The sequence below is a fragment of the Eschrichtius robustus genome, chromosome 8 (genome assembly GCF_028021215.1).
Source record: "Eschrichtius robustus isolate mEscRob2 chromosome 8, mEscRob2.pri, whole genome shotgun sequence".
NCBI lineage: Eukaryota > Metazoa > Chordata > Mammalia > Artiodactyla > Eschrichtiidae > Eschrichtius > Eschrichtius robustus.
The window spans coordinates 1,338,931-1,350,970 of NC_090831.1; positions in this window are offsets into that span (position 1 = coordinate 1,338,931).

The following is a 12,040-nucleotide window of genomic DNA, read 5'->3' on the forward strand; positions in this document are numbered from 1 at the left end:
TAAGTCTGAAGTGGGTCTCTTGTAGGCAGCATATATACGGGTCTTGTTTTTGTATCCATTCAGTCAGTTTATGTCTTTTGGTTGGAGAATTTAATCCATTTACATTTAAGATAATTATCGATATGTATGCTCCTATTACCATTTCCTTAATTGTTTGCGGTTTGTTATTGTAGGTCTTTCCCTTCTCTTGGGTTTTCTGCCCAGGGAAGTTACTTTAGCATTTGTTGCAAATCAGGTTTTGTGGTGCTGAATTCTCTTAACTTTTGCTTGTCTGTAAAGGTTTTAATTTCTCTGTCCAATCTGAATGATATCCTTGCTGGGTAGAGTAACCTTGGTTGTAGATTTTTCTCTTTCATCACTTTAAATACATCTGGCCACTCCCTTCTGGCTTGCAGAGTTTCTGCTGAAAGATCAGCTGTTAACCTTATGAGGATTCTTTGTATGCTATTTGTTGCTTTTCCCTTGCTGCTTCTAATATTTTTTCTTTGTATTTAATTTTTGATAGTTTGATTAATATGTGTCTTGGTGTGTTTCTCCTTGCATTTATCCTGTATGGGACTCTCTGTGCTTCTTGGACTTGATTGACTATTTTTTTCCCCATATTAGGGAAGTTTTCATCTATAATCTCTTCAAATATTTTCTCAGTCCCTTTCTTTTCCTTTTGTTCTTCTGGGACCCCTATAATTTGAATGTTGGTGCATTTTATGTTGTCCCAGAGGTCTCTGAGACTGTCCTCAATTCTTTTCATTCTTTTTTCTTTATTCTGGTCTGCAGTAGTTATTTCCACTATTTTACCTTCCAGGTCACTTATCTGTTCTCTGCCTCAGTTATTCTGCTATTAGTTCCTTCTAGAGAATTTTTAATTTCATTCATTTTGTTGTTTATCATTGTTTTTTGCTCTTTACTTCTTCGGGGTCCTTGTTAAACATTTCTTGTATCTTCTCCATTCTATTTCCAAGATTTTGGATCATCTTTACTATCATTACTGTGAATTCTTTTTCAGGTACATTGCCTATTTTCTCTTCATTTGTTTGGTCTAGTGGGTTTTTACTTTGCTCCTTCATCTCCTGCATATTTCTCTGTCTTCTAATTTTGTTTAACTTGCTGTGTTTGGTGTCTACTTTTCTCAGGCTGCAGGTTCATATTTCCCATTGTTTTTGGTGTCTGCCTCCAGTAGGTGAGGTTGGTTCAGTAACTTGTGTAGGCTTCCTGGTGGAGGGTACTGGTGCTTGTGTGCTGGTGGGTGGGGCTTGATCTTGTCTCTCTGATGGGCAGGACTGCGTCTGGTGGTGTGTTTTGGTGTGTCTGTGAACTTAACATGATTTTAGGCAAACTCTCTGCTAAAGGGTGGGGTTATGTTCCTGTCTTGCTAGCTGTTTGGCATGGGGCATCCAGCACTGACACTTGCTGGCCATTGGGTGGAGCTGGGTCTTAGTATTGAGACAGAGATCTCTGGTAAAACTCTCGCCAATTGATATTACATGGGGCCAGGAGGTCTCTGGTGGAACAATGTCCTGAACTCGTCTCTCCTACCTCAGAGGCTCTGGCCTGATACCAGGCTGGTGCACCAAGTCCCTGTCAGCCACACGCTCAGAAGAAAAGGGAGAAAAAGGAAAAAAAAATAAAAATAAAAATAAAAATAAAAAATAATAATAATAAAAAAGAGGAGAGCAACCAAACCAAGAAACAAATCCACTAATGATAACAAGTGCTAAAAACCTATACGAAGATAAACATAAAAATCATAAACAAATCACTCGCAGACAGCAAACCCCAAGTCTACAGTTGCTCCCAAAATCCACCACCTCAATTTTGGGACAATTCATTGACTATTCAGGTATTCCACAGATGCAGTGTCCAGCAAGTTGACTGTGGGGATTTAATCCACTGCTCCTGAGGCTGCTGGGAGAGATTTCCCTTTCTCTTCTTCGTTCGCACAGCTCCTGGGGTTCAGCTTTTGTTTTGGCCCTGCCTCTGCATGTAGGTTGTCCTCAGGCTTCTGTTCCCACCCAGACAGGATGGGTTTAAAGCAGCAGCTGATTAGGGAGCTCTTGTCATTCAGGCTGGGGGGAGGGAGCGGTATGGTAATTATAATTGGAATTGAGGTTGAGCCTGTGGCCGCAGAGGCCAGTGTGACGTTGCAACAGCCTGAGGCACACCATGTGTTCTCCTGGGGAACTTGTCCCTGGATCACGGGACTCTGGCAGCGATGGGCTGCACAGGCTCCCACGGGGTGTGTTGATAGTGACCTGTGCTTGCACACAGGAGGAAGGGGCTTCCTAGTGTGTGGAAACTTTTCCTCCTTCACAGTTCCCTCCCAGAAGTGCAGGTCCTGTCCCTATTCTTTTGTCTCTGTTTTTTCTCTTTTCTTTTGCTCTACCCAGGTACGAGGGGAGTTTCTTGCCTTTTGGGAAGTCTGAGGTCTTCTGCCAGCCTTCAGTAGGTGTTCTGTAGGAGTTGTTCCACGTGCAGATGTATTTCTGATGTATTTGTGGGGAGGAAGGTGATCTCCACATTTTACTCCTCCACCATCTTGAAGGTCCCCTGATAGTAGATTTTTGTTATTCCTTAGGTGATAAGAGATCCACATATATGTATGTAAGCATTTGTTGATTATATATTTGTGTATATATATATATATATAGATAGATAGATATAGATATAGATGTAGATATATAAAACATCTATAAATATACAATGTATTCAGCAAAATATATATAAACAACTATAGATACATGTATGTATATAGATACATGTGTATATATATGCGTATATATATATATATATATATATATATATATATATATATATATATATATATATATATATATATATACATACACACACATATGGACACCTCTATATGTTCTTGCATTTGTTTACACAAATGATATGATACCACGTGCACTTAGTTTCCTCAATTAATGGCAGATCCTGGAAGGCATGAACCTAACATGTGTCACCTTTGTCTTTGCACAGAGCTGTATTTCTTGCTTTCAAATCAAGTTTGTTTTGAGTAGAGTTCCAGACATCCATCTGGATGCCTGGAATTTCCAATGCCACAAAAATACTTTCACAAAACTGTTTTTTCCATTAAAATGAGATTTTTCCATTGCATGGTATTTTAATCAGAATTACACTGGGAAGCTGAAATGAAACCATCAGACTGTAGTCAATTTGTCTAACCATGATGCCAGTTTCTAACCATCTCATTTCATTTCAGTCTCTTGCTGTGTCATGTCATGTATCCGGGATGCAATTGAAAATGAAATTATCTGTGACCACGTCAACTTCCTAGTATTTATTTAAAATGCAAGTGCTCTTTTCTGGAACTTTATTAATTCAAAGACTACAGTATAGTAATTTTAACAAAGTGTGATGCATAAAATTAAATTCTAACATGTGCTGAAGGTTCAGTCAGCAAGTGTGTATATGTAATGAGTAGCACATGTAGGCATGGCTGCAGCTGGGAGAGAAAACATTCTCAAAAAGGGTGCGTAGTTCATTTCACCCTCTCAAAACAGAAAACTCTGACCATAGGGCCTGAAGTGGGTGCACTTGCTCAATAATATGAAACAGAACCTGGAGGATCCCTTTAATGAGTAAGAAACTAACAGCTGGGGTTCTCAGGGGGGAATAACCTCACCCAAGGATGTTAATGACATTCACTTTATGAAACTACTACCTAGAGCATAATATTTACATCAAACTACAGAGAACAAGGAGTCACTTCATTTATCAGATACAGCTCTTCTTCATTTAGGAGATGGTGAGAAGCTCTCCCGAGAGATGGCTGTGGGAAGAGGCCCTTCTGGTTGGGGTCTTGGCTTGAAGATGCTCAAGCTTGTGTGTGTGTGTGTATTTCAGAACCCACACTCCAAGCACTACATAGGGACTTGTCCAATGCTCATTTTATTTATCATCTTTATCAGTTCATATGTGGAGATGTTTGCTTACATCAACTAGCCTCTGCAAAGTGCTTGCTATTTGTACTAACTCTCTCTTTATGTTTATTTTCACCTGTATATTTTCTAATCTGAGAATCCTGAACTCTAATTTTATGGGCGTCTCTCTGTGCCTGTGTGCTGATGGGACATATTTTATTTCTGAATGGAATGTGTCCAGAGAAGGGAGTCTCACCTGCCCCAGTGCTGGGACACCTGCTGTGTGTAAGCAAAGCATGGGGCAGCTTCCTGGTCAGGGCAGGCTGAGCACTGAGCCAACCTGACCATCTCACTCTCAGTCTTGTGTGGACAATGACATTCTCTGCCTGCTTCTTGCTGTTTGAAAAATCCAGGGATGCCTTTGGATCAAAGTGACTCTGCCAGATACACTAGGGTAATAGCATTAAATAAAATTTGGACTGTGTTGTGCAGGAAATCCTCATCCACCACATCTAATCCTTTCTGAAGTTTGGAAAAACTGTCATATAATAAAGTCCAAAAGGGTTATATTAATAAGAAAAACACTTTTATTTGAATTTTTATATTATCAAATATTCCATATAATAATAATAATAGGAAAGTTGAAAAAGAAAGTGGTATTAAAAGAGGGAGATCTACAAACAATAAACACTGGAGAGGGTATGGAGAAAAGGGAACCCTTATGCACTGTTGGTGAGAATGTAAATTGGTGCAGCCACTATGGAAAATAGTATGGAGGTTCCTCAGAAAACTAAGAAAAGAACTACCATATGATCCAGCAATCCCACTCTTGGGCATATATCTGAAGAAAACCATAATTTGAAATGATACATGCATCCAATGTTCATTGCAGCACTATTTACAATAGCCAGGACATGGAAGCAACCTAAATGCCCATCGACAGATGAATGGATAAAGAAGATGTGGTACATATATACAATGGACTATTAGCCATGAAAAAGAACAAAATAATGCCATTTGCAGTGAAATGGATGGATCTAGAGATTGCCATACCAAGTGAAGTATAGTCAGATAGAGAAAGACAAATAACATATGATATTACTTCTATTTGGAATCTAAAAAATGGTACAAATGAACTTATTTACAAAACAGAGATAGGGTCACAGATGTAGAAAACAAACTTATGGTTACCAAGGGGGAACAGGGGAAGGGATAAATTGGGAGATTGGGATTGACACATACACACTAGTATGTATGAAATAGATAACCAGTAAGAAGCTAATGTATAGCACAGGGAACTCTACTCAGTACTCTGTAATGACCTAAATGGGAAGAGAATCTAAAGAAGAGTGGATATATGTTTATGTATAACCGATTCACTTTGCTGTGCAGTGGAAACTAACACAACATTGTAAAACAACTATACTCCAATAAAAATTAATTTAAAAAATAAAAATAAAATGAGAGTGAGAGAGAAACTAGAGAAATGTCAATAATTTTGTAATGAGAGCAAATATTTTAATAGCAAAGACTGGAAAATATAGTACAAATATAAAAAGGTAGATTATTCACACCTTTTGAATTTACTTGCAAAAATTCTACATAATAAAATGGCAAACATAACAGTACATACAGTAAGTAGCCTTGTAGGAGGCCTGTAGGCATCCCTGCCTGCTGGTGTTGACACCTTGTGAAAGGCCCATGCCTGGAGCAGGGGCTGAATTTATTGACTCACTTCAAATGAACAGAATACAGCAGAGGTGATAAGAGTTCACTCTCATGGTTAAGTTATAAAAAGGCAGTGGCTTCTGTCTTGGGATGTCTCTCTCCTGTACGCTCAATTGAGGGAGGCCACCTGCCATGGTGTGGGTTGCCCACATGTGGGGAGGCCACATGTAAGAGAACTGGGCTGGCCTCTGGCTCACAACGATCAAGGAGCTGAGTCCTGCCAAGGGTCACTGTCCGAGTGCAGAGCAGGTCTTCCCCATGAGAGCCTTCAGCTGAGACCGCAGCCCCTGTCAACACCTTGCCTGCAGCCTTGACTGTGACCTTGAGGCTCAGCTAATGCACTCCTTGCTTCATGACCAACAGAAACTTGTGAGATAATAAACGTTCATTGTTTTAAGGGATGAAGTTTTAGGGTCATTTTTAATGCAACAATATATAATTACTACAGTAAGTTAATCATCATTCATTTGCCATGTTAACTAAACTTATCTCATAAATTTAAAAATTTAAGAAATTCATCCATTTTTTCAGTCGACCAAAAATGTGTTGAGTATACACATGCTCTGTGAAGTAAGAGAAGTGGTCTCTGCCCTCAGAGACTTTACACTGAAACAGGAAAGACAACAATTAAACTAGTCACTATGATAACACACAATGGGTGTTTGATTTGATAAATATAAGAAAACGTCAGGGACTAACCCTGTTTAGCAGTCAAAGAAGACTTTCCTGAAAAGGAGATATTTAAGCTGATATCTGAATATTGAGTTGTAATTACCAGGCAATGACATTGAGTATCTTATGAGTATCTTGAGAGAGATGATGGTACATCTGAAGATGGTGAAGACTCATATACCTGGGGCATGATGTGAAGGAGGTGATGGAGATGAGGCTGGAAAGCTGACCTGGAGTTAAATCATGAAGATTCCTGCAGAGCACATTAAAAAGTTTGGATGTTGTCTTCCAATAGCTGGGAATTTAATGGGGGATTTAAAACAGGATGATGGCATCTTCAGAGCTTGTTTTGTAAAGATCATCTGGATTTACTGTGCAGAATGTCTGGAAACAGGATAATTGTGGAGATAAGTTAATAATCTGATGGCAGAGTGGTTAGAATAACATTCTATACTGTGGACACTTGTAATGAGAAGAGAATGAAGAGAAATTCAGGAGAAAAAAGTAGAAGTTGGTGGCTGGTTTGGAGGTGGTGGTAGGGAAAAGGAGAGAATAGGGTGAGTTCCAAGTTTCTGTCTTGGGATCCTGTGGGGCTGGTTGTACTAGGAAAGCTCAGTCCCATTTGCCTTCAGTCTGTGTTTCTTTCTCATGTGTCTCTTTCACTCCTCACCCCGGAAACTTCATTTCTGACACTTCTGGCCACCAAATGTGTGTGTGTGTTTTTTTCCCCACAGCAAGCAAGTCTCTGCAACACCAGCTGTCTTACAACTTAAGTCAATTCTAACACAATCTTCCTGGAGGTCCTTACGGGCTCAGTCCCACCAGATACTACTCCCCACCCCCACCATCACTTCGGATGCCAAATGCAACTAGTGTGTCTCCAGGTCACCCACTACTTCTGTCCAATTTGTCTACAAATGCGAGGTTCCCACAAATCCTTTCCTCAGGTTTGATTAATATGCTTGAGAGAACCCAGAGAAACACATTTACCAGTTTATTAAAAGATAGGGTAAAGGAATCAGAAGAACAGCCAGATAAAGAGATACATAGGATGAGATCTGAGGGTCCCGAGCACAGGAGCTTCTGTCCTCATGGAACTGAGGTCTATCACCCGCCTGGTATGTGCATGTGTTCACCAACCTGAAAGCTCCCTAAAACTGTGTTACTGAATTTTTTTGGAGGCTTCCCGATGTAGCCATGATCAATTATTAACTTCATTTCCAGCCTCTCTTTCCTCTCTGGAGAAGTGGGGAGGGGCTGGGCTGCATACTCCAAGCTTCTAATCATGGCTTGGTCTTCCTGGTGACCAGCCCCACCCAGGAGCCACTCAGGAGCCACCCAGAGTCACCTCATTAGAACAAAATATGCTCCTGGTACTCTTGTCACTCAGGAATTCACAGGGGTTTCAGGAACTCTGTGCCAGGAACAGTGGGCAGAGACCAACAGGTTTTTTTCTATTATCTCACCATGGTGGTGGATAAACTTTGCTGAAGAAAATGATATAAGTTCAACTTTAGACATAGGGGTTTGAGGGAGGTGCCTATAAAACACCCAACTGGAGCTTCCCAGGATAAACTTGAGCTAAATACTTTAAATTATTATCATAAATATAGTAATTCAATACTTAGAAGTATTAGGGCATACAGTAAAAAGAAATGTAGTTCTGAGGACAATGGTATTTATGTATTAGTTAGAAAAAGAGCAAGACATCTACAAAGAGGCTGGGAAATAATAGTCAAAAGTTATAAGAAAAACTAGAAGTATATTTTTTTCTTAAAGGTAAAGGAAAAATGAGAATTTTGAGAAAGAATAATTTTAAAAAATGTGGCCAAGATGGGATTTTAAAAGTTTATTGATTTCATTAACTATTATGTCTATGAATGAGTAAAAATAATAAAATAAGAAATGTGGACTTAGCATTGGGTTAAATTAATGAACAATTAATTATCAATTATTATTATTATTAAAATTATTTAAATGCAAGTACAAGAGAAAAATATTAGTAACTGTGCCCCAGCCATATAACCTGTCTTCTAAAAGAGCGTCAGGTCATTCTATGGTGCGATTTCCTCTATTTGTATGTTTCAAAAAAAAAAAAAAAATTCCAAGTGCCACGATAGGTGAGGCCATGTCAATCTGAAGGTAAAGGATAAATCATTCTGTATAATATAGGGCAAAAACATCTGAAACTGGATGGACATTTGCACTCCTCGAGGAAGAACAAGGCACAGGGCAGCTTGAGCACTTACTGCATAACGGATGGCGAGAACAGCCCTGTAAGGAGAAGCCTCGCAAAGGTCTCCTGGAAAGTCCATCCTGGCTTGGCTTCCTTCCTCCTGGCTTGACTTTGCTTCTCAAAGAGCCAACTGGGTGTCTTTTCACTTTCCAGTCTTTTGAGCAAGGATATTGTCTGTATGATGCACAGAACTTCCTAATACTGGATTGGGTTTTAGGTTTTGAAAATCAAGGTCAAGGCTGTGGAAACAAAGTGTCTAGTCCTGGTCTTGAGTTGCTGGGAGGCCATGTGGTCAAGCAGGATTTTCAGCTACAAAGTGTCAGCTTTGCTTGGAATCCACTGAGGGCTTTTAAAGATTAGTGAGGATAATGTTAAGAATTCAGAAGAAAAGTGCAGCATGACAGGTATCCTTCTGTTCAAAGGTAACCTAATTTTTCTTAAAATATTTTTAGGTTAACAAAGGGACATAAACCTTGAAGAATTTTATTTTTGATCTATTTTTTAACTATAAAGAGAACAGTGACCGGCTGACAAAATTTCAGGCTCCATAATGTTTTCATCATGATGTACTGGAGTCTCAAGCCTGATTGAAATCTCATCTCCACCATGTATTGGCTTGATGCTTTGGGGTCAGGTCCTTAAAGATTTGAGCCTTAGCTTCTCATGAGTGAATTAGGTGTAGTAATTCTGACCCTGCAACCATGCCGGGTTTTGTACATCTTTGCTTCTCAGCATCTTTCACTGGAGCATCCATTCCACAGGCAGGCCAAAAGTATCGCATGAACCGTGAGAGTGTGTGAAAACCAGTTTGAAGCCCATTTGGAGTTTACCTTAGTGTGGAATTTACTTTCTGGCTCACAAAGAATTATAAAATTGATGTAGATATTTCCGCAACTTTGAGTGGAATTGGTAACTAGTCAGATGTATAATGTTACGATAACAAATAACCCCAATCTCAGATACATTTATGTATCTGTCAAAGCCCCGTGGATATGGGCAAGTGGGCTGGGCGACTATACTCTGAAAGCCAGCTCGGAAATCCAGCTTATTTTCATCTCATGGCAACCTGTGAGTCAATATATATATATTTTTTTTCTGGAAGGGAGAAACTAGAATAAAGAGGTGAGTGCAGGCACACCTCACAAGTATTCCAGATTTGGTTCCAGGCTACTGCAATAAAGCAAACACTGCAATAAGGCGAGTCATAGGAATTTTTGGTTTCCCAGTTCACAAAAAAGTTATATTTACACTATACAGTAGTCTATTAAGTGTGCAGTAGCATCATGTCTTTAAAAAAAAACCAGCATACATACTTTAATTGAAGTATGTTTTATTGCTAAAAAAATGCTAACCTTCATCTGAACCTTCAGTGAGTTGGGTAATCTTTTTGCCTTGATGTTAGTAGCTCAAGACTGGTCAGGGTGGTGGTTGCTAAAGGTTGGGTTGGCTGTGGAAATTTCTTAGGACAACAACGAAGTTGGGCACATTGATTACCCTTTCTTTCACGGATGATTTCTCTGGGGCAGGCAATGTTGTTTGGTAGCATTTTACCCACAGCAGAATTTCTGTCAAAACTGGAGTCAATCCTCTCAGATCCTGCCACTGCTTTATCTACTAAGTTTATGTAATATTCTAAATGTTTTGTTGTCATTTCAACAATCTTCACAGCTTCTTCACCAGGAGTAGAATTCATCTCAAGAAACCACTTCTTTGCTCATCCATAAGAAGCAACTCCTCATCCTTCCAGTTTTATCCAGAGATTGCAGCAATTCAATCACATCTTCAGGCCCCACTTCTAATTCTAGTTCTCTTGCTATTTACACCACATCTGCAGTTACTTCCTCCACTGAAGTCTTGAACTACTCAGAGTCATCCAGGAGGGTTGGAATCAACTTCTTCCAAACTGCTGTTACTGTTGATATTTTGACCTGCTTCCATGAATCACAAATGTTCTTGATGGCATCTAAAATGATGAATCCTTTCCAGAAGGTTTTCAATTGACTTTGCACAGATCCACCAGAGGAATCACTCTCTATGGTAGTTATGGTCTTACTAAAGGTATTTCTGAAATAACAAGACTTGACAGTCAAAATTACTGTTTGAGGGACTTCCCTGGTGGCACAGTGGTTAAGAATCCACCTGCCAATGCAGGGGATACGGGTTCGAGCCCTGGTCCGGGAAGATCCCACATGCCACGGAGCAACTAAGCCCATGTGCAACTACTGAGCCTACACTCTAGAGCCCATAAGCCACAACTACTGAAACCCACGTGCCACTACTACTGAAGCCCACATGCCACAACTACTGAAGCCTACACTCCTAGAGCCTGTGCTCTGCAACAAGACAAGCCACCGCAATGAGAAGCCTGTACACCTCAACAAAGAGTAGCCCTCGCTCGCTGCAACTAGAGAAAGCCCCCGTACAGCAACAAAGACCCAACACAGCAAAAAATAAATACTTACATACAGACATATATACATACATACATACATACATACATACATACCGATGGAATTAAAAAAAAATACTGTTTGATTCATGAGCTGCAGAATGGACGTTGTGTTTGCAGGCACGAAATCAACATTAAACTCATCAGAGCTCCATCAGAGCTCTTGAGTGGCTAGGTTCATTGTCAAGAAGCAGTAATATTCTGAAAGGAATCTTCTTTTCCCTGAAAGGTAGGTCTCAAGAGTGGGCTTAAAATGTTCAGGAAAATATGTTATAAACAGATGTGCTGTCTTCCAGGCTTTGTTCCATTTAGAGAACACATGCAGGTTAGATTTAGCATAATTCTTAAGGACCTTAGAATTTTTGGAATCCTGAGCATTGGCTTTAACATAAAGTCACCAGCTGCATTAGCCCCTAACAAGAGTCAGCCTGTCTTTTGGAGATTTGAAGCCCGGCAGTGACTTCTCTTCTCTAGCTATGAAAGTGTTACATGGTATCTCCTTCCAATTTAAGGTTGTTTCATCTCCACTGACACTTTGTTTTACAGTATAGCCACCTTCATGAATGATCTGAGCTAGATCTTCTGGATACCTTGCTGCAGCTTCTCCATCAGCACTTGCTGCTTCATCTTGCACTTTTATGTTATGGAGATGACTTCTTTCCTTAAACCTCATGAACCAACCCCTGCTGGCTTCACACTTTTCTTATGCAGCTTCCTCACCTCTCTCAGCCTTCACAGAATTGAAGAGAGTTAGGGCCTTGCTCTGGATAAGGCTTTGGCTTAAGGCGATGTTGTGGCTGGTTTATCCAGTGTCTATCCAGACACTAAAACAGTCTCCATATCAGCAATAAGGCTGTTTCACTTTCTCATCACTTGTGTGTTCAGGGAAGTAACTTGTTTAGTTTCCATCAAGAACTTCTCCTTTGCATTTACAGCTTGGTGTTTGGTGTAAGAGGCCTTGCTTTTAGCCTACTCAGCTTTCTCCATGCTTTCCTCACTATGCTTAGTCATTTCTGGTTTTCTTTTTAAAGTGGAATACTCCCTTTCACTTGAACAGTTAGAGGTTATTGT